Here is a 24334-nt window from a genome sequence, read left to right on the forward strand (position 1 = left end):
ACTCTTCAGAAACAAATGCTAGGGTATTTGTAGTTCTTAATCTTTTTTTTTTTTTTTTTTTAAAGAAAGATCACTGATTTCTGTGAAAACTTGATTAAGACTATGAACCATTTCCTCAGAACAGAGATAAAACTTAAGGTCAAAATGCTAGGGATTCTTAAGCCTCTGCTCTACACCTTTTCCTGAAATGCAGTTTGGGATAAAGCCTGTAACAGAATGAATGGTAAGGTATGAGTGATTGAAATAGACCTATTAACTTTTTTTTTTTTTTTTTAATACTAAGGAAGCCAGAATTTACAATCACTGTAGCAGGGAATAGTGCCCAATTAAAATCCATCCATTTCCTTTCTCTGTCCAGATGCAGGAGCCTCATCCAATTCTGGCAGAAGATCCTAAAGAAAAAAAAAAGGTCAAAACTACAGAAAAGTAGCAATACCCAAATCCAGAGGAGAGGAAAGGGCAGATTATACTGGTAGAGATAGAAGGCTCCTTAAATAAGATAGCTAATACAGTATAATGAAAAGATTCTTCTAGAATCATAGGAACTTGATTCAACCTATTACTAGTTATGTGATCACTCTGATTCAATCTGTTCATTTGTAAACCACTCCACTGCACTATTCTGAGAATTGAGTGAAACAGAATTCATAACAGAACCTAGCAAGATACCTGGCACACTGCAAGCACCCATTTTTGGAATGTAGGGTTAAACTATTAAAGAAGTAAACAAGAGCCATTTTCTGGCTTCTAAGGCAATAGCATAAAGTAGCAGAGAAGAAGCCACAGTTTGAATCTTATTTGAAACTTGCCAAGTCCACTAACACTAAGATTTGCTAACAGTCAATGGAGTCAACAGCACCCTTAGTCAAAATACCCTTTATTAATTTTTTTAGAGAAGGCTTTACTGCTTGACATCAATCTGATACACACAGGTATCTTTTCAGAAATTCAAATACCTCATAAAATAAAATCTATTGTATACAGAATATACTGTTAATTTACCCAATTGTTTCCTCAATCATCCGGTCAGGAATGATTTCCAGAATCTGTAGATTTCTTTAAAACACTAAAATCTCCTTTAATACAAAGTCATTATATATCTATGCAGCTATTCCATTTTTCTGTTGACTGAAAATATCATGTGTCACAAAAGGAACTGGGCTCAGAGAGCTAGTAATAAATACTACTTAGGAGACCTGAAACATCTGAGTGTTTACTAAGTTGGCTTTACCAAGGCCCACAAGCCTAGATATAGTTTAAAACTTTAAAAGGTTTTATTGTGAAAAATTTCAAACAAGCATAAAAATGTTTTACAAATAACATCATTTAGTTATCATTTCAACAATTACCAACTCTTAAGTCAATCTTGTTTCATCTATTACGGTATCTCCTCCACTCTAAAACAAACACTAGTAACATGTCATTTCATCCATATTGCAGCATGTATCTCTTAAAGGTAGGTTCTTCAAAAAAGAAAATGTGTGGGGCACCTGGGTGTCTCAGTCGGTTAAGCATCCGACTTAGGCTCAGGTCATGATCTCACAGTTTGTGAGTTCGAGCCCCATGTTGGGCTCTGTGCTGACAGCTCAGAGTCTGAAGCTTACTTCGGGTTCTGTCTCCCCCCTCCCCGCCCCCCACTCCTCCCTTGTTTGCACACTCTCTCTCAAAAATAAATAAACTTAAAAAAAAATGAAAACGTGCATTTTAGTTCCTGTTTTGTTCTGAGGGAAAGGAAGAAAACTAACTTTAGCCCACCATTTTGTCCCTTCTAGAATCTCCATCCTTGTGTCTTAAAATATTATCAGTCCATCTGAATTCATTTTGGCATTCCTCAATCTCAGTCTAATACTGATTTAAGAAAAGAAAAAAAAAAACTTTCAAAAAATTCAAGAGAAAGGAACACTTTCAAACTCGTTTTCAAGGCTACCATTACCCTGATACCAAAATCAGACAAGAACACCACAAGCCAATGGCCCTGATGAACATTTTATTTTTAGAGAGAGAAAGAGAAGGTGAGAGGGAGAGAGCAGGCGTGTAAGACAGGGAGAGTGGAAGAGGGAGAGTGAGAATCATAAGCCAGCACCACACTCATCATGGAGCCTGATGCAGGGCTCAATCCCACGATCCTGGGATCAGGACTCAAGCCAAAATCAAGAGTCAGATGCTCAACCAACCAAGCCACCCATGAGCCTCAGCCCTGATGAACACAGATGCAAAAATCTTCAACAGAATATTCACAAACTGAATTCAACAATACATTAAAAGGATTATATACCATGATCAAGATTTCTGAGATAGAAGGATGATTCAACTACCCAAATCAAATAATACACAATGAAAAGAACAAAAATAATATCATTTCTGTAGGTGCACTTGACAAAATTCAGTATCCTTTCATGATAAAAAAGAACTCTCAACAAATTAGGTACAGGTGTATTAGAAATACACCTCAACATAAAGCCATATATGACAAATCTCAGCTAACACCATATTCAATGGTGAAAAACTGCAAGCTTTTCTTTTAAGATCAGGAACAAGACAAAGATGCCCATTCTTGTCACTTTTATTCAAAATAACACTGGAAGTCCTAACCAGACCAACTAGACAAGAAAAAGAAATAAAGAGCATCCCAATCAGAAAATAAGTAAATTTGTCTGTTTGCAGATGACACAGTATTCCTATCTAGAAAACCCTAATTATTCCACCAAAATGCTTTTGGGTAAACAAATGAGGTAAAGTTGCCGGACACAAAACCAATACAAAAAATAGTTATTTTACATACTAACAACTACAGGAGAGAGAAATTAGGCAAATAATACCAAGTACAACAGCATCAAAAAGAATAAAGTATTTAGCAATAAATTTAACCAGAGAAGTGAAAGACGTATATAATGAAAACTGTAACACATTGACAAATGAAACTAAAAACACAAATGAATGGAAAGATAGTCCATATTTATGGGTTGGAAGAATTAATACTTTTAAAATGTCCGTACTATCCAGAGTGACCTATAGATTCAATGTAATCCCTTTCAATGTTCCAATAGCATTTTTCACAGAAGTAGAAAAAAAATCCCCAAATTCCTTTTATGGAGCCACACAAAATTTTGAGTAGTTTGGCAATCTTGAGAAAGAACAACAAAGCTGGAAGCATCACAATTCCTGACTTCAAACTATATTACAAAGCTGTGGTTATGAAAAAGTATGGTATTGGCATAAAAGCAGACACATTGATCAATGGAACAGACTAGAAATAAATTTTCAACAAAGGCATCATAGAATTGATAATCATATCAATAGAATTGATTCATATCATAGAATATACAATGGGGAAAGGACAGTCTCTTCAATACATGGTGCTGGGAAAACTGAAAATCCATATGCAAAAGAATGAAACTAGGGGCACCTGGGTGGCTCAGTCGGTTCATCTGACTCTTGGTTTCTGCTCACGTCATGATCTCATGGTTTGTGAGATCAAGCCCCACGTAGGGCTCTGCACTGACAGAGGGATTCTCTCTCTGCCTCTCCCCTGCTCCCTCTCTCTCAAAATAAACAGTAAAAAAAAGAAAAAAGAGAATAAAACTAGACCCCCATCCCTATACCATACACAGAAATCAACTCAAAATGGATTAAACACCTGAAACTATACAACTAAACAACTGAAACTGTATAACTCCTAAAAGAAAACTCCTTGTCACTGATCTTGTCAGTGATTTTGGGATTTGACACAGAAACCAAAAGCAACAAAATTAAAAAAAAAAAAACAAAAAACACGCAGGATTATACCACACTAAAAGCTTCTGCACAGCAAAGGTAGCCATCAACAAAATGAGAAGGCAACCTATGTAATGGGAGAAAATATCTGCAAATCACATATGTGATAAGGGATTGATGTGAAAAATATATAAGAGGGGCACCTGGATGGCTCAGTCAGTTAAGTGTCTGACTTCAACTCTGGTCATGATCTCGCAGTTTGTGAGTTTGAGCTCTGCATCGGGCTCTCTGCTGTCAGCACAGAGCCCACTTTGGATCCTGTCTCCCTCTCTCTGCCCTTTCCCCGGCTGCATGTGCGTGCACTCTCTCTTTCTCAAAAATAAACATGTGAGATATGTATGTGTGTATACAACTCAATAGCGCGCACACACACACCCACCCACAACCAATCAACCAAACTCAGCTGAAAAATGGGCAAGAATCCAAATAGACATTATCCCAAACAAAACCTAAAAACAGCCAAAAGGTCCCTGAATAGGTGTTCAACATCACTTATCATCAGGGAAATGCAAATCAAAACCACGATGAGAGATCACTTCATACCTGTTAGGATGGCTATTATCAAACAATAAGAGAGAACAAATGCTAGTGAGAATGTAGGGGAAAAAAAAGGAACCCTTGTACATTGTCAGTGGGAATGTAAACTGGTACAGTCACTATGGAAAACAGTATGGAGGTTCCTCAAGAAATTAAAAATAGAACTACCATATGATCCAGCAGTCCCACTGTTGGATATATAGCCAAAGAAAACAAAATCACTTTGAAAAGTTATCTGTACTCCCATGTTTGTAGCAGCATTATTCACAACAGCCTATGTATGGAAACCTAAGTGTCTGCCAAAGGATGAATGGGTGAAAAAGTGTGCTCTCTATTTACATACAGTGGAATATTATTCAGCCATAAAAAAGAAGGAAATCCTGTTTGTGACACGATAAAAGTGTATGCCATTATGCTATGTGAAATAAGCCAGAAAAAGATAAATATTACATAGCATCTCACTTATATGTGGAGTTACTACAACAAAAACAAAAAACATAAATTGAACTCACTGAATCAGAGTAGAATGGTGGCTGTCAGGGGCTGGGATGTAGAAGAAATGGCAAGGTTGGTAGAAGGGTACAAACCTTTAGTTATAAAGATTAAAAAGGTCTAAGGATCTGATTTATAAACACAGTGACTAAAGCTGATAACACTATATTGCAGAGCTGAAATTCGTTAAGAGATTAGAACTTAAAGTTTCTCACCACCACTTCCAAAAAAAAGTTGTCCTTACATTTGTTAGAGTCCTTTCACAATGTATATCAAATCATCATGTTGTATACAACGCACTATAATTCTGTCAATTATACCTCATTAAAGATTGGAAGAAAAAAAAACCCCACAACCCTAAACACCAGAATTTATGAAGTCTGGTGGTACACAGCTCTATCTGAAAAGGTAAATGTATCTTGAAATTCTACAGGTAAAAAATTCATACAACTCTGGCCAGCAAACATGGTACCCTAAAGCCACTTCAAATAAAACAATTTCTACTAATGTCTGAAAAGGACCTTGGTCCTGAAAAGAAGATCTGTTTCCTTAAAGCTCCTCTCTCTATTAAATTTCTTAATGTGATATTCATATTATAAACACAGTATATTTGTAAAGTTAGAAGCCTCAAACAAATTTCAGCTACACACCAATTATTCTTTGTTAAAGAGATGATTCTTACTCACATGGAATAGGATCGTGAAAATTGGGTGCTCTGTTTACAACATGAAAGCATTACTTACCCCAAGTAAGATGCAGATAAAGTTTATACAACTGATCAAATGTTCATAATAACAACGCCCGATTGGATGTGTATTTTATACAAACCATGGTGTCCTCACTCACTTTACATGCATTAGCTCATGTAATCCTACAACTTTATGAGTAAACTACTACTCCTATTTAGCCAAAGAATTAAACCCACCAAGAATCTTGTCCAAGGCTATAAGCAAAGAAACAGATAACTAGAATCTGAATGAACACGGTCTACCCAATTTCAGAACCTTCACACTTTTAATCATTATTGATCTTCACCATGACATACCCTGATTTAGTATTCTCAGCCTACAAGTATATATTAGAATATGACATTTATTGCTGAAATATGATAATGTAACTTCTTTTAGGTACTTATAGTTTAAAAGGATAAAACATTTCATATTTAACAGGTTTAAGATTTTTTAAATTAAGAATGTTTTTTATTAAATAAATTTTTTTAAATGTTTATTTATTTTTGAAGGAGAGACAGAGCATGAGTGGGGGAAGGGCAGACAGAGAGGAAGACACAGAATCCAAAGCAGGCTCCAGCCTCTGAGCTGTCCGCACAGAGCCCAATGCAGGGCTAGAACTCTTGGACTGCGAGACCATGACCTGAGATGAAGTCAGACACTTAACCGACTGAGCCACCCAGGTCCCCCCCCCACCAAGTTTTAAATGTTTATTTTTGAGAGAGAGAGAGAGAGAGAGAGAGAGAGAGACAGAGCACGAGTGGGAGAAAGGCAGAGAAAGAGGCAGACACAGAATCCAAAGCAGGCTCCAGGCTCCTTGCTGTCAGCGGGGAGCCCCAGGGAGTGAACCCACCAACCTTGAGATCATGATCATGATCTGAGGCAAGGTCGGATGCTTAACTAAGCCACCCAAACGCCCCTAACAGGTTTAAGATTTAAAAAGATTTAATATTTAAGACTTGTAAAATCAGCTAATTTGAATTTTAAATACCAACCTCAAAGAGTAGAGGACAGGGGTGCCTGGATGGCTCAGTTGGTAAGCATCCAACTCGATTTTGGCTCAGGTCGTGATCTCAGCATTTGTGAGACTGAGTCCTGCTTGGGATTCTCTCTCTCTGCACCCTCCTCTGCTCATGAACACACATGCATGCTCTTTCTCTCTTAAAATAAGTAAATAAACTTAAAGAGAAAATAACGAGGAGATGACATCCTTTCTAAGATAATTTTCTAAGATAATTTATTTTCAGGTCTAAGAATTAGACATTCAAGGAATGTTAATTGATGAACTTTCTGCAACAAGAAGCACCAGTCTCCCAAGTGCTAAGCAGGTTTAAGTACCTGAAATCATTGGAGACCAATGGATAATAATCTAGCATTTCATGAGAAATCATTTTTCTTAGAGAAAGGAACTTTCTTATCTTGAATTGTATCTATTAAGGCAAGAAATTCTGGCTCCTAGAAGAACAGAAAAGTCCATGATTTTCTTCCATGAATTAAAAATAACTATTAGTTACTGAAAAATCTAGAAGGAGATAGTTTAAAAGATTTTATTTATTTCTGAGAGAAAGAGCACGAGCAGGGGAGGTGGAGAGAGAGAGGGGGGACAGAGGATAAGAAGAGTGCTCCACACTGACAGCACCCAGCCCGATGCAGGGCTCAAACTCATAAACGCGGTAACACGACCTGAGCCAATGATGGACGTTCACCTGACTGAGCCACCCAGGTGCTCCTAGAAGCAGATAATTTTAGTAAATTAACTTAAATACTTTTTGTGTTACTAAAGAAATACTATGCAAAATCACTTTAAATATTCATGATAACTCTGTCAAGTCTTACATACAGAGACAGAGAGAACAGGATAGAAAAGACCATAATAAGACAGATTTCCCTGACTACATGCAGATTTTTACATTTCACTTAGTACTGCTGTTTTATATATTACAAAACAAAAAGTAATCCCTGAAAAATCTGAATTGAGTTGAAACAAATTAACTTCACTGTGTATCAAGTTCGTGGCATAACCACATAGAGAATTAATTCAAGAGACTTTAAAACATTAAAAAAAAAAATTTTTTTTAATGTTTTATTTATTTCTGAGAGAGAGAGGAGAGAAAGAGACAGCGTGAGCAGGGGAGGGTCAGGGCGAGAGGGAGATACAGAATCTGAAACAGGCTCCAGGTTCTGAGCTAGCTGTTAGCACCGAGCCCGTTGCAGGGCTCGAACCCACGAACTATGAGATCATGACCTGAGCTGAAGTCAGACGCTCAACCGACTGAGCCACCCAGGCGCCCCAAGAGACTTTAAAACATTTTAATTTGACTGTATATCCTTAGAGGATATAACCTAAGAGCACAAACAAACCCAGTGGTCATATTGTTCTGACATTCTAAAACTGCTATATGTGCAATGTGGGACAAAGCAAAATGTAATTGTACTAGTGTTAGTGAAAACTGGGATTTGGAGAATGAGGAAAAGATTAGGTTTACACAAAAACTACATAGTAGTGAATTTCAAAAAAGTTATCAAATACCGACTAGTGATATTTTTAAAAGAAATTAAAAAAAGAAAAAAAAGAAACCAGTTTTTAGTTCTGTCCATTGAAAAGGTCCTAGAAAACAAGGACCAACCCGAGAGCAATGAATACTCCTAGCACCTAGAATGTGGTCTCTAAGTATCATTTCCCACTAAAAGATAACAGTGTGTTGTAGAAATTAGTAATTCCAAGTTTGGGGCAGGAAATGTACAAAATGATCCTGGAACATCTTGTCATACTAGAAAGCAAGGAATCCAAAAAAAAAAAAAAAAAAAAAAAAAGCTAGGAAACAGGTGAGAATGAGTAAAAAGGGCATAGAAGCCAAAAATCAAATGTGGGACAATTTGAATGTCAAAAATAATAACTGCAAGGGACTGAAACACATCAAACATATTTAAAATCATAATATGCAACAATAACATTTCACTGATCACCTATAGAGGCTGCTAGGTTACCAACTGATTATATTTTGAAAACTGGTAAGAAAGAAAAAAAACACAGATCTTGACTTTTGTATTCAAACTATACCTTAGGTACTAACCAAATAAATGAGAGGGAATACTACAGAAAATAAATTAATGATAAAATATCACCATTTTGCAATCATAAAGGAAATAATGGATCTAGGCACATTGTTCTTAATGTGTGGTCTGAGAACTCCTGAAGTTCCCAAGATTCTTTTAGGGGTATGTGAGGTCTTTCTCTTTTCAACTACATATCAGTGTGAGGCCAGATTTTCTCCAGTCTTCAACCAAAACAACTTATCACAACAAATTAAATGCAGAAACAGCTGTGAGAAAGCAGCTGTCTTCTATTAAGTCAGACACTGAGAGAATTGCAAAAATGTAAAACCACGCCACTTTTTAAAAAAACTTTGGAAATATAGTTATTCTTCAAAAAAACCATGTCATTTATGTTAACAGGATTTGTTACCATTATTTTAAAATCAGTTGATAAATAATTAAAAATTTTTGTTTTGGGTTGCCTGGGTGGCTGAGTTGGTTAAACATCCAACTCTAGATTTCAGCTCTGTTGTGATCTCACGGTTCTTGGGTTTGAGCCCCACACTGGGCTCCGTGCTGACAGCTTGCAGCCTGGTTGGGATTTTTTCCTCAACGGCCCCAGGCCCCTTGAATTAAAAATATATAAATAAATATTAAAAAATAAAAATAAAAATTTTGTTTCAGTTTCTAATCTGGTAAATCTTGATATAATCCTTGAAATCTCTTTGGGGCATTCAGTTTTTAAGAGTGTAAAGTTTAAGAAGGGCTGACCTAGGGGCACCTTGATAGCTCAGTCAGTTGAGCGTCCAACTTTGGGTCAGGTCATGATTTCATGGTTCATGAGTTCAAGCCCCACATCGGGCTCACTGCTGTCAGGGTGGAACTGGCTTTGGATCCTCTGTCCTCCTCTCTCTGCCCCTCCCCTGCTTGCTCTCTCTCAAAAATAAACACACACTTAAAAATAAGTAAAATAAAAATATACCACTCACACATAAAGAATGGCTGATCTAGGTGAATGAATACCAACAGCTGCTTCACATCACATAGGTAGGTATGTGTAATTCTTAATGGATGTATACCATAGTATTATATATTTGCAATCCACTTAATAACTAATTTACATGAAATATGGGCAAGAGAGGTCATCTAATAGAATGTTAAATGACACCATGGAGATGCAACCTCCAACATCCAAAGAGTAGGAACTCTACACAATGGTAAATTTCACAAGTATACTGCATGTAAAAAAGAAAGACAGAATCTGTAAACTAGAAAGACTCGACCTTACCTCAGTCAAATGGAATGGTTTAAATCCAAAGGGAGATTTACTATTCCCTAATTTACTGTATTTGTAATTTTCCTAACAAAATCCAACCATATCTGTATATATTGCTTCCCTCACCAACAACTAAGAGGAAAAGAAATAGAAAAAGACATTCCAAGAACTACCCATGTGGAAATAGGGGTTCGGACAAGCCAACAGACAAATCCCAGCAGAGAGGAGAATCAGAGAGCTGTATAAAAGAAAACGGGGTTGCTCTGTAGTCAAGAAAAGTTTCAATGATCCTCTGTAAGTAGGGTAAGAATATAGTTTATGGTCCAAACTGGGACATTTTTGTTTTTATTTTATTATTTTTTAAATCTTTATTTTTGAGAGAGAGAGAGAGACAGTGGGGGAGGGGGTGCAGAAGCAAAAGGGAGAGAGGATATGAAGCAGGCTCCATGCTAAGCAGTGAACTCACTGGAATTCAGGAACAGTGTGATCACGACCTGAACGGAGTCAGACATTCAACCACCCAGAAGCCCCTAAACTGGGACATTTTAGAGAGTGAAAGTGGTGCTATTACTAATTATGTGGTAGGCATAAACCAGGACTGTTCCTCTTTCTTCTACAACAGTTTAATTTTTTTTTTTTTTTACTATTTTCACTAAAGATATTCAACTCAATCCTTTGAATAATGATTTTCCATAGAAACACATTCCTAATATTATGAAGTTCAGAAAAACTAATGTATTCTATTAAAAAGAATGTTTTCCCTGTCTCTTGCTCAGCACACAGTTACTTTATAAAGGGGGATATGTCTTTGTCTCTTCTTGTTGCTCAGTGTATTCTATGAACTTCCAGCCATTCCTTTTCTTACCAACTGTTCAAGATAAACTATGAAGGGAAAATTACACTTACTCAAGAGCCTTGCTTCGCTAAAAATACATGTCTTCCCATGGGCCTCCACACATGGCCTAGTAAGACTCCTACTCAGTTTTTGAACGGATACTTTATTCCCAGCAACACTTCAAATCTTAGTGACCTAGGAGTTAGGAAGTGTGAGGTAAAAACATCTGGGTCACATCAACCAGCTGAGGCTCCAAAGTAAGAGCCTTAGAATTGGCATTATTGCCTACTTGTTTTGTTCTAAGTAGTTTGCCTTCAGAAGTTCACAGTTCCATATATGCTGCTAGCCCAATTTTCTTTCGGGGATTTTTAGTAAATATCTGGATTTCGTATTGCTTATATAATGAGATACCAATAAAGTGACTATCCATTTAATCTGTGAATATTTTATGCCACTTCATAGGTTTTAAAATATGGGGCAAACTTTTTCAATAAAAGCAGCCTAAATATGAAAATACAGAATACAGAATTTTAGCCTCATCCTAAAATGAGACACTCCCTATACCATGTCAACCTACCCTTATTTTGTTCTATTACGAGGCTATAACACTGAAGTTCTAATTGCCATACATAAAACTAAACGTGTTTAGCAAGAACAAGAATAAAAAGGGACTTCAAAAATTTGAACTTCCTTTCACATTTCCTTCAGACCTGTTATTTTAAAGAAGTCATTCCATCTAATATTTTTCAGGCATAAAGACAATCTGTGTGGTTACAGTAATTTGCACCACAGAATTTGAGAAAATAAAAACTTACGCATTCATACAACAATCTCATGCTACATTCAGCATGCAATCAATCATACTGCCTCACAAACCCTATTTGTTCTATTCTAGGTTAAACTCTTTTGTCTTTAGAACTAAAATAAAAACTTTAAAGTGCCCTTTAGATTCTAAACCGAATGCTATCATAATAAACATTTATTTTTTTTAAGTAACCACATCTATGTCTCTTTCCTTTCTGTCTGGTTTCTCTTATAAAACAAGTCAACTCTCAACAAGCTACATTAACAAAGGAAAAGGTAACATAAATGCAGAGGCAATATAATTGCCAACAGGTCCTTCCACTTAAATAAAACCTTCCTTGGATACCGAGAATGCCCGAACAGTTGCTTATTAACTGGAGATCATCCTCCTTCAGAGATGTGAGAGTACAAATTGTATGTGTTGTGGCATGCATGGAGGTTGGCAGAAAGAAATAGAATGTTCCAACATAAGCCAAAGACCGGAACAGGACGGGAATAAAAAAACATGGGAGTCCAGAGATGGGGAGGGGGTAACACAACCACAACAACCTCATAGAAAATAACAAACAATGGGTAGAAATACTGAACAATGAGATTCATGTGCACGCATATTAAATTAACATCTCAACATTACAAAATGTGCTAAAATGATACTAGAACATCCTAACCAGATCATAATTTCTAAGAGTTATGAAACAATCCTCTTACTATACTCAACAGTACATACATTTATTAGATTACCGGGTTTTATTTGATTCTTCATATTTCAGGAGTGGGGAGGAGAAAACCTCAGCATCATAAGACAATAAAAAGTCTCTTGTTTTGGGTGATGGTATGGGAAAAAGAAGGCTTGAAGAATATAAATTATGCAGCTTAAGAAAGAACTTTAAAGAATGAAAAATGTTACTGCAAACAATTTAACCTCCACTAAGGTAGAGGGACAAACATATACAAAAAAGTTTAACTTTTTAACCTTTGTTATAAATCTGTTACATAAATAAGTAATTACCAATAAAACTTCAAATATTATCCAGAAGAGATTTCTCCCTTTCTTCAAGTTATTACTTGAGGTGGCATCTGGTGGTAATAATGATTGTGTGAACAGCCAACGAAAATTAAATATTCTTAAAAACATTTTTTTTTTGTAAGACAAAGGATCTGAAATGAAATGGTTTATTAAGAAACAAAATGGAAGATACTGAAGTTAGAAAATTTCTTTTACTACTGACTTTTAGGAAAAGGACAAATTAACTTTGCATTTCAATATATATAAACAGGAGCACATGGGGTGGCGTCAGATTCTTGATTTCAGCTCAGATCATGATCTCATGGTTTTGTAAGCTCCAGCCTCGAATTGGGCCCTGGGTGCTGACTACTCGGAGCCTGCTTGCGATTCTCTGTCTCCCCTCTGTGCCCCTCCCTCCCCTGCTCACGCTGTCAGAGTAAATAAATTTGAAAAAATTCTTTAAAAACAAAAACAATACATACAAACAAACCTAACCATAATAAAAAATCTTAAGAGCCCATCCAGTTTTCCCCCTTTGTCCTAGTTTCTTTTTTGCTAGGGAGAGGCGCAGTAGGATAATAATAGCAGGAAATAAGGTGGAGCAGCTGCCTAGGCAAGATGAGGTACATTGCTGTTTCACCTCCATTCTTGTCTACTGCTGGCTAGGTCTCACTGAAAATCAGATTAGCTGTCTGGGTAACCAAAGCAGTTTCCAAAGCCTCTGGAATCAAAATTTGCTCCCCACCCCACCCTGAACATTTTAAGGTCTCTGGCAAGCTTCAGGTTAACAGTAGCAGAAGAAGCCAAGATGAAGAGATTTCTAACTATTTGGGAAGAATAATATGTGTGTGTACGTAGTATGTGTGTGAACAAAAATGTTTACTCTAGTGCTAGCAATATGGCACCTGAGGGGAAAATGGTCTGAATGGAGGCCAGGGTTTGAACTAGATGGCTTCTATTTTAGTCACACAAATCTACAGAAATAATCGATGTGAGAGAATTATAAAGAGAAGAAATGCCTACTCTAAATTTTTGTAGTAATACATAAAATGCAGCGTACTAAACTTCATATTAACGTTGTTGCTAGTTCACTAATAAACAATACACCTTCTAAAGGCAATGATAGTCACTCAAATTTCCCTTTTCAGATCAAAACATTCTATCATTATTGCAAAAATCCATTACACATAAAAATGTAACATTGAGTAACAATGCTTTTTCTTTTTTTTACAGAAAAAATGACACAAAATTTGGTCAGGTTTGCTCAATATTAGAATGTGCATTAAAGGCCATTTTTTCCTAGTTATTCTATGAAGTTAAAATGTTTCTTTTTTGCTAATAGCCACAAGATCTAAAACCATGAGCAAAAATTAGCTTCTAGTTCCCTTTACCATCTCCTGCAGTTTGGATAGAAGGCAAATTTTAAGGCTAGTTTAGTTAACACTGCAAAACAGGTAGTATCTCAATTCAAGTTAACAGGTGTACTCTTGGAAAACTGGGTTCCAACCAATTATTTCCAAAAATCAAATTCTCTTGAAATATATTAAGCATTTAAAAGAACCTCAGCAAATACTCTTTATAAAAAAAAATCCTTTTGTAATCCAAGTAACTATCTAATTTGTATGTGAATGCAATTCTTTAATATATACATTAAAAAAAAAAGAACTAGCACAGATGTACTGTTTCACATTTATTTTAAAAATAACTAAAAATACTTCTCAGGACACGGATTGGTTTAATATTCTAATGAAAACTTCAAAAGGGTCCCAAACTTTGAAATATTTCATTGTGATTAAAGAGCCAGATAACTGACAGATCTCTTCCAACTCCAAGATTCATATTAATTTTAATAAGCTGGATGCAACCACCCCACATTGTGCTGTGAGCCAAGCACAAATGTATCAAACTAGGTTGTGCCTAACCTAGAAGGGGGGGGGATGGGGGATGAGGAGGGAGTAATCTCCAGGGAGTATCTGGTTCTCCTGGAAGTAGGGATGACAAGTTAAGTAGCCTTTCTTCAGTTAGCATTTTATATGATGGCAATCCAACACATGAATGCTGGAGGGATTCTATATTACTGATATAAAAATGGAGCTAACAGGGGGACTTGACTGGCTCAGTAGGTAGAACAGAGGACTCCTGACTTCAAGGTTGTGAGTTCGAGCCCCACCCTGAGTCAGACGCTGGATGTAGAGATTACTTTAAAAAAAATCTTAAATGAAATGAAATTGGAGCTAACAATATGCAACTACTGCACAAAACACAATAAATTATTCTACCTATTCTGGCCTAATCCCAATCTAAAGGACAATATGTATATTAAAACATAAAAGTTTTATACAGATAAAATATTCTTTTCCATTTCTTAATGAGAATTCTCCTGTCAGATTCTCTAGAACTGGTCTTCTCAGGAGGTGACTTGTATTTAAAAGTGTGGAGGGAGGGGCACCTGGAGAGCTCAGTCGGTTAAGCGTCTGACCTCAGCTCAGGTCATGATCTCACGGGTTGTGTGTTCGAGCCCCACGTTGGGCTCTGTGGTGACAGCTAGCTCAGAGCCTGGAGCCTGTCTTAGGATTCTGTGTCTCCCTCTTTCTCTGACCCTCCCGTGCTCATTCTGTCTTTATCTCTCTCTCAAAAATAAACATTTTAAAAATCAATTAAAAAATAAAAAAAGAAGGGTGGAGGGCATAGGATTTCTTTTCTTTTAATCTACATAAAGCTTTATTTTTCCTAGGAGGAGGTGATGAGTCGCTACCTGATATTCAGGGATATACTAAATTTGGGGTTAGGAGTATGTGGTTGGCACAAATTCAGTGCTCGAGTGGGAACTATAAATGATTTCTTTAACTGTATGCCAACGTGAATAATCTCCCAGGGAAAAGAACCTCCTCCTCTTGCCTTTCCTACCTCCTGCCCCTCCCCCACCAACACTGCCTCCCCGCTGTGCAAAGAGCCCTTTGTCCTGCCCCGCACTTATCTAGCTGTTTGGCCATATTGACAGGCCAACTAAAAGCATAATAAGGGAGTCAGTCTGACATAAGCAGCTGGCAATTTGAAACAAAAATCTTCCTTTTCTACTCAGACCAAATCCTGCTGCAGAAGTCTGAGGCTCCTCCCATGCTTCCATCTATTTTTCAAACAGAGCAGGAAGGAATTCGGCATTTTCCCTCAATTAGGTAGCACATCAAAAACTTGAACCCCCACATAGAAACACATCTTACAAATCCCCATATTCAATGCTTATTTTATCATTCATAACATAGACCCAGGTGTATCCCCAGCTCTGGGTGTAGATAACTAACAGAGGCAAGAAAATGATTCTTACTACTTCAATTTGCCATCAAAACTCCGAGAATTCTCAGACTACAAGGAAGACAGAAAAGCTGAGAAGAGAAAGCAGTCAAACCAAACCAACACTCATATACATATGGCAAAACTCGCCAATAATCTTAGTGCTTTAAAATACAAAGATATTATTCCAACAAGCAGTAAATTCCTTTTTCCTGTCTTTATATTAAAGATACTTAATGTGACCGTTACATCCTTCCCTGAGGTATTCAACAAACAAAATCAATATGATGGAAAAAGTGAGACAGGATAGTATTACAAATTCCTTGTTCAGTGAAGGCTCCTATACAGTAGGTTGAGATTTAGCGTCATTGTTTTATTATCTCTCACGGTTTCCTTTATAAAGTGTTAAGCACTTTTTCTAAAGTGATGCTTTCTAACACTGCCCCCCCCCAACACATACCATTCCTGGGTATCAATTCAGAATTGAATATACAATAGGACACTTTTCATAAGACTCTAAACAATTTAGCAAAATTTGTATTGATAAATGAAAGAAATGGTATTCCACCTTTCATCAATTTCTCTGAATCTTTACTAGAAGAGAAATCAATCAGTGCAGCAAGTGAAAGGTTAAAAATGCCATTTCACTACCTATTTTGGAATTTTTGGCAGTAAGGAATGACAACAATCCTTGTCTATCACTGATGCGTTATACTTACTTTCTAAGGAGTGCCTCTGAAAAGATGCTTTTAACCAAATTACAAATAACCACCAGCTGTATTAGTAAATATACATTATCTCACACATTTTACAGAGCTTAGAGTAAGTTTTGTCGTAAAGAATATATCCCTATCAAGAACTTTTAGTTTCCCATACCTGAAACAAAATTTATAAATCAAATTTACTACTAGGCCTTTTAGTTTCAAATTAAACTGACAAATCACCAGAGCTGAACCAGAAGTTAGAAGAAAATTTTATTCTAGATCATATTCCAATTTTCAATAACAAGATGTATCCAATAATTATGACTTGTTAACTACAGTCTCAGGTTTCTTAAGTTATTTCAACACAAAGAAGGTAAAAGTGGATGTCTGCATATCTCCATTTTGCACTATATTATTTTCCCATCCAAAATAAAAAAACAAAATGGCAACTCTCCCCCAGAAAGGTCAGAATAAGTTCAGAAAGTATGTTAAGTTCTCAGACACAACACAGTGTAAGATACAAAAATTTTCAAGCATACTGGTTAAATAAACCCTATGAAAAGGGCTTCTCTGATTTTTCAGAAAATGATTACATCAAGTTTGCAGTGCGTTCCAAATAAGATATACAAGTGAAAAAGCAATTATTTTACAAGGTAACTTTCATACTATGTAATAAACTAAAAGATATTTATATTTATACCTAAGCTATGTTAAACAGCCAGTATGAGTGAAACCATTTTTTATTTGATACGGCATCTTTTATATGTAATACTAATAAAAATAGAACCACCTAAAATATTATTCATTAAGGTTCCATTTCATTAGTCTGTTTGTATCATTGAGAGACAATGCAAGCCACATTTGTGAACGACAAAATGCCAGAGTCATATTACACATTATAGATGACTGTGGGATTTAAGTACCTGAACATGAGACTGAAAATATCAAATTCTAAGGGAAAAAAATATAGGATGCAAGAGTCTTGGGTGTGTGGGGGGAAGAAAACACATGGGCATCTGTTAAATACTCTGTAAGTGGTGGCATATTTGAGTGTTGGTTCTCCTTCGAGTACTTCCATACTCAAACAAACTGTTCTGCCTAATCAGAGACCTTCCTAATGTGCAGGAGCTGTGGGGGAAGGGGAGACCACCTAAGGGGCTCAGAGGTTATCTTCTCAAGTATCCTGTACTCTAGACTTATTATTTCTAAATATTCCTTCTGGTACGTCCTTTATTTCAGATGGATCATGGCCAAACAAACATCCTTGTGATCTTAGAAGACTATATCCAACATATATATAATGAATCAATATTTTAGGTCAAACACCAAAGAAATAATCTAATCTGGAGAAGTCTATACTAATATAGAAATTAAGAAAACACTTCTGAAATTTATATTTAGAAATCATTCCAAAAAGAGTAGTTCTTCTTAGGGTTTACAATTCCAAATGTAGTAATATGTATAGCAAAACATGTATTCAGTAAGGTCAATGTGGCCTAACAACTTGAGGGCAGGAAGGAAACACACAAACAATAAAATCAAAATTAATTCAGTAATTAAAGAGATGGAGGAAACATGTCAGTTGCAGAAAAAAGAACTGATTTTTCCCATTCTGGTTCTCAGAAAGACCCTTAAATTTTTATTACTGTGGTAATAGAAGGATTCAAAAATTAAAACTCTAATGGAACTTTCAGGCCTATCCAAGCACAAATCCCCAGATAAAAACCAAAAATCTGCAGCAACAACAACAAAACCAAAAAACAAAAAACCCAGAAAAAACAAAAACAAGAAGGATCTTTAACTATAATCCAGTTTCCAGATGCTGATATCCATAAATGGGTAGAAGGTTAGAATTGCTAACTCTCATCTCCCCACCAATAAAATGCAAACGAGCTCAGCAGCGAAAATTCCCAGGAAAACAAGGTTTCTTCTTAGTCCTGAAGCAGCCATCGCCTAAGTGCAGCTCCCTGCAGCCAACAGCATTAATGGACGCTGCACTGCTGTCCTTCCCTGGAGACAGCAGCCAGCACTACTCAAGCTTCTCACGTAGCAACCAGGGCTCCAGAACCAGCAGCTGCTGCTGCCTGGTATACTCACCCCTGTGATCCAACCCAAAGGAACAACCTTATCCTTACCCCACCCCCACTCCTTACACACTCTTTTCTCTCTCTCTCTTTTTTTTTTGGACCAGTGCTCCATCCCAGAGGGCTGCAATTATGCTTTTAGAAACAAACAGTCCTAAGGTCACCCCTTTAAACTAAGACCTTTTTATTAAAAAAAAAAAATCAAAATTTACCAAATAAATTCTAATTATGTATTTTTAAATTAAGCCAGCAATCTAGGAATCAAGATTAACTTTTCACCTTTAAAAGGCCAATTTTCTAAACACTATAGTCAGATTCAAATTTGCAGCTAGAGACAGAGCCTTGTGTCTTGTCCTATCAAAGGACATAATTCATTTTTCTATACATAATGACAGAGTGAGTAACCCTTAAAGACTCTACTCCCATAACGGAGTATGGGAACAGAATTTGGGGCTAGAGAGGAAAACTAATGATCCTCTAGAGAAAACTGGAAGAGATCCAATATAAAAAATTTTTTCTGTGTCCTCCAAGAGGCCCAGAAACCTCTGATTACGTGAATATTCTTGCTTTAGTCCTAGCTCAGATTCCACACATCTAAAATTACCACTTACAACTTTTCCCTCAGAGTGACCTAAAAACATCAATGACATAAAATTAACCATCAAGAAATTTCCCCCAATTTGGAGACACACAAACATTCTCCTGAAAATCTCGCAACACTCAACTCAGGTGGATCCTCCCCAATCAAAAGTATAGCCGTGCAATATCTGCCCAACAAAAGAATGTAAATATGACCTTGATCACAAATATGTCATTTAAGAGCAACTTGCCTAGTCAAGTTATAAAGGAAATTAGCAGAGAACCTGGGGATTCTTTCAGCACCATGACCACGGGGGAAACTGGAGAAATGAACTAAAGTACAGACAAAGCCCAATGGAACCCTGAGCTCTGGGTAAGAAATGAGTTACTGGTGAACACATTGCACAAGTAACATGAGAAAGCAGAAAATGCAGGTCATACACGCACCCCTGACCCAGACCAGCAGAGCTGGCTGCAGCATCAGTATCCAAGGGAAAGACCAGTTATTCCTAACAAGTGAGACGGGCAAAGGCGCCTTATAGAATAAATTAGCATAGAAGGGGCTTTCCCAACAGTTCAACTTTCCCTCTCACGCGATTCACCTACTTAAAAAACCAGGGCTTTTTCCTCACCCCCCATTCACCTCACATCCCTGGCTTCCACGCAGAGGTAAAGGGAATTCATAAAGGGGACATTTTTCTGCTTTTCAAGACGTTCTCAAATGATCGCTCTCCACGCCCAAGGCAGGAAAAACGACACAATCTGGCTCAACTCCAAGCCTGAACCCTACAAATTCAATGAGGCTATCTCAGATACTGGGGCATACGCCACTGAGAGCCCAAGAATGTGAAGTGGGGGTGGCGCGAGGGTAACGTCTTCAGTGTGGGAAAAGAAGCCATCATCTGAGATGGGGACCCGAGAACGACAGTGAAGGCGTCCAGGAACATCACGGAGGGGGGGATTAAGGCCCCCCCCTCCCCCAGAGATCAGAGTTGTCACAAGGCCGCGCGAAAGGGGGTGGGGGCGGGGGTTAGGAGAGAGAGAAAAAAAAAGTATGCCTGTGCATTTTTAGAAGAGGGCAGGGAGAGGCCTATCCTCAAGTAAAAGGTAAACGTGGAGTAGGCAGTTCCCAGGAAAAGGGGTGAAGAGGCGTGGGGGAGGGGAAGCGTCCTGACCCAGGAAAGGCATGAAAAGGGTAGTGGGGTCGACTCGATTACGGAGGGGGCCTCTCTCTGAGAAAGAAGGGTGCAACGGTGTGTGTGGGGCGGCGAGGGGGATGAGAAGGGGCAGCATCCTCCTACTAAGAGCCTGGGAAGGGCCAGGCCCACGTCCCGAGAGCGAGCGCGGGGAGACGGAGGAGGTGACCCTTCCCTCCCCCAGGGCCCGGTCGTGAGGGTAGGTCTCTCTTTTCTGTCGGACCCTTACCTTGTCCCAGGCGCTGCCGGGGCCTGGGCCCGGGCTGCGGCGCACAGCACTCCCGGGAGGCAGCAGGACTCGAGTTAGGCCCAACGCGGCGCCACGGCGTTTCCTGGACGGGAATGGCCCGTGCCCGTGAAGTGGGGGTGGGGGGCAGAAAGGCGGAGCGAGCCAAAGGCGGGGAGGGGGAAGGGCCAGGGAAGGAGGGGGGGGCCGGCACTACAGTGTTGGCGGACTGGCGGGACTGGGGCTGCGTGAGTCTCTCAGCGCAGGCGGGCGGCGGCCGCCCCTCCCCCGGCGGCGGCGGCGGCGGCGGCGGCAGCTCACTCAGCCCGCTGCCCGAGCGGAAACGCCACTGACCGCACGGGGATTCCCAGCGCCGGCGCCAGGGGCACCCGGGACACGCCCCCTCCCGCCGCGCCATTGGCCTCTCCGCCCACCGCCCCGCACCCATTGGCTAGCTCGCCGCCAATCAGCGGAAGCCGCCGGGGCCGCCTAGAGAAGAGGCTGTGCTCTGGGGCTCCGGCTCCTCAGAGAGCCTCGGCTAGGTAGGGGAGCGGGACTCTGGTGGAGGGGGGGGGTCCGGTGGATTGGGGGGAGATGGGTGGCTGAGGCGGTCTGACCGAGAGATGGGGGTTGCCTTCCCCCGCGGGAAGGGGGGACTATAAGGTTCGCTAAACTGGAAGGGAAAGAGGTGGTCAGAGGCAGGCAGGAGTGCGGCCCGCCCTGCGGCAACCGGAGGGGGAGGGAGAAGAGCGGAAAAGGCTCGAATCCGGATGGAGCCATTGCTCCTGCAGAGGGAGGAGCGCTTCCGGCTCACCTCTTGTCACTGATTGGCCGCTTGTGCTCCCGCCGTGTGTGAAAACACAAATGGCGTGTTTTGGTTGGAGTAAAGCGCCTGTCAGTTACAGCCTCGAGAGTGCGCAGCCGCCGGGGGACTCTCGCATTGCTCCCTGGGTGGGATGGGTAGGTAGCTGGGGTGGGGAGAGAGCTGGAGGAGCGGGCGCGGTCGACCTCCCGCGGGGGGCGGGGGTATGTCAGTGAAAGTGCCTCCCGCGCGGGCGTCTGGCCACCCGCCCCTTCCTTGGAAGGAGTCGGTTTACCCGCCGCCTTCTCGGCTTCGGCACCTGATTGGTTGCTGAAGCCCGGGGAACGGCCCCTTGCCATTGGCTCGGGTCCCAAATGAGCGGAACCATTGAGCGGTTCAGCAGGGGTGGCGGGGAGGCGGTCGTTGGTACGGTCCTTCCCGAGGCCCAGCGCCGCAGTGTCTGGCCCCGCGCCCCTGCGCAACGTGGCAGGAAGCGCGCGCTGGAGGCGGAGGCGGGCTGCTGGTTGAGGCTTATGGGTGGCGGCGACCGCGGCTCCGCCCCGGGCGCCCGCCGCCTTAAGGACGAGACAAGCCGGATCTGCTCTCGGACTCGCGGGGGGTGGGGGAAGGAGCGGGGATCAGTCTTGCTGGTTTATGCGAGGGAGGTGCGTGTTCTCCAAAAATCGGCACGAGCTGCAATCCTGAGGGATCTGCAGTGGAGGAGGCGGAGTGAAGGCCGCACCCTTCTCGGTAGGGGGAGGGGAGTGCCGCAATACCTTTATGGGAGTTCTTTGCTGCCTCCTGTCTCCTAAGGACCGCCCTGGGCCTAGAAGAATCCCTCCCTCCCCCGCGATCTCGTCATCGCCTCCATGTCGAGTCGCTGCTTCTCGATTGTGGGCGGGACTCTTGCCCAGGCTTAACCTGGTGCCTGGGCGTTGTCCTGCAGGGGATTGAGCAGGTGTAAGATTTATCTCTTCCCACAGACTTGAGTTTGTGTCACAAAGTAATTATAACAGGGGTGGAGGAGGGAAATGGGAGTCCAGGCGTTCACCTTGGGCTGATTTTAAGCAGCAAAACTGCGTGTTATTACAACTTCAAGATCCTTTTTGTAAGTATTTTTCCTGTAGATAAAAGGAGATAGATTAAAGCCATGACTATCGGAGGTTTTTACCCCATTTGAGGGCCTTGCTTACACCACCAAAATATAGCATTTCAGATTAAATATTAATCTTAAAATCTTAGGCCCCTTCCCTTGCATCCCTAGGGTTAAGGATCTTAGCAGTTCTTACTCATATTTTGAGCTTATTTCGTATTTGTTATTCTGGCTCTTTCAGCCCCCAGACATAGCATTGGTTTTCCCCTGTCCTGTCTTTGGCAGCCTGGTGAGCTGTGAAACCAGACAGATTGGTTCTACCACCAATTAAGGCTACTAGGTTTGAGCAGAGGTCTTACCCAGCAAAGCATTTATTCCTCCTTTATGGATTTTCTTGAATGTTTACCTTGTTTTACATTTTATCTTTTTCCTCAACTAGGATTCTACTCCTTGATCCTTTTCACAGTCCATATGACCTTGACTACTGCCTTACTGAGAATTGGGTATGAGGTTCAGCAAGATCTCCCTGTTACCTCATTTGGAGGTCTTTTAATGTCTTTGTTTCCTCATTAGTTACTAACTGGGCTTGATTGCCATAATGCTGATAGCCTCCAAACTGGTGTCTCAGTCCCCGTAACATGTTCTGATCCATTTTATGTGTTGTTGGGACAATTGTCCTAACATACAGATAGAGCCGAAAATGACTGATGCAACTCCTTTCCTGGCTCCTAACTACTTACAGGATGACTTCATCAACATGAACATGATATACAAGGTCCCTCAATGGGCTAACCTCACCTTTTCTCAACGGCTTTTTCGTTTGCTACTGTTTTCTACATAAACCTCGAGTCATTCTGGATTGATTGTTTACCCAAATCTTAGTGACATTGTCATACCTCTTTGTAGGCTGATTCTTTCTGGAGTGGTACCCTCAGTGCTCCTTACTTTTCAAATACCCTTTCCCCAACGATCTTGACTTCTGTGATCTATCATCCTATAAGCCAAACACTTCTAAAGAAAGGTTAGCAGTGCTTTCTCCTGATCTCATAGCAGGTTGAACCAGCCTTTCTCAGGTTGTTGTCATTGCTTGTTTAAATTCTCTTAACTATTCTCAGCTTCTTGAGGGCATAGGTTCTTGTGGAGTCTTGTACCACTAAGCTGCTAGCATATTCCTTTATATCTAGCCAACCCTGAGAAAAATGGAATGGGTGAGATGTCTTTATAAGGTTTGATAGGTTATTGATCTCTCAATAGTTTTGTACGCTTACTAGTGCTCTGGATCAGCACCATCCAATACAGTCTTCTGCAGGGATGGAAATGTTCTGCATTTTTGCCAACCAGTATAGTAGCTACTAACCCTATATTACTGTTGCACTGGAAATGTGGCTAATGTGACTAAAGAACCGAATTTTCAACTTTATGTAATTTAAATTGCCAATGTGTACATTGTAGCTATAGCCACAAACTTGTGTTGTGGGTTGCTGAATACTTAATGTGGATGTTGATAACTTTCTCTTCATGCTAAGCAGTAAGGAAGCAAAAGTTGGCCTATTTATTTTTATTTTCCCTGCTTGTTTTGCCTTTATCTATACTTTAGCTGTACTTAGCTGAGAGCTAAATTCAACAAGCCATTAGTTTAAACCTGCCTTGGACAATAATATGTTGAGAAAGCAAAGCAGGTGCTGACTGGTTTGGATTTCAAAAAACAATGCATAATAATTTTAGGAAATTGGGATTTCATTAAATCATAACGGTGACAAGTTTAGATAGGAATAGGGACTATATCTGATGCTAATGAAACCAGCCCTAACTTTCAGTCCTACAAGTTTTCATTTTTGGAGAAACTTCATCAGAGGAGGCCCAGGCCCTAA

General features: G+C 39.8%; 1 protein-coding gene across 4 annotated transcripts in view; it reads right to left on the reverse strand.

The window, feature by feature from the left end:
* Positions 1-20889, reverse strand: part of SETD5 (SET domain containing 5) — an 84751-nt gene extending 63862 nt beyond the window's left edge. For all 4 annotated transcript variants that reach the window (XM_039231283.1, XM_039231288.1, XM_039231286.1 and 1 more), the window contains exon 1: positions 20572-20889. The gene's annotated coding sequence lies outside the window, so the exon portion shown is untranslated. The remainder of the gene's footprint in view (positions 1-20571) is intronic.
* Between the last annotated feature and the right edge of the window lie 3445 nt (positions 20890-24334).

Source organism: Hyaena hyaena, unplaced genomic scaffold (assembly GCF_003009895.1).
Source record: "Hyaena hyaena isolate Hyena2069 unplaced genomic scaffold, ASM300989v1 scaffold_56, whole genome shotgun sequence".
In the NCBI taxonomy this organism is placed as follows: Eukaryota; Metazoa; Chordata; class Mammalia; order Carnivora; family Hyaenidae; genus Hyaena; species Hyaena hyaena.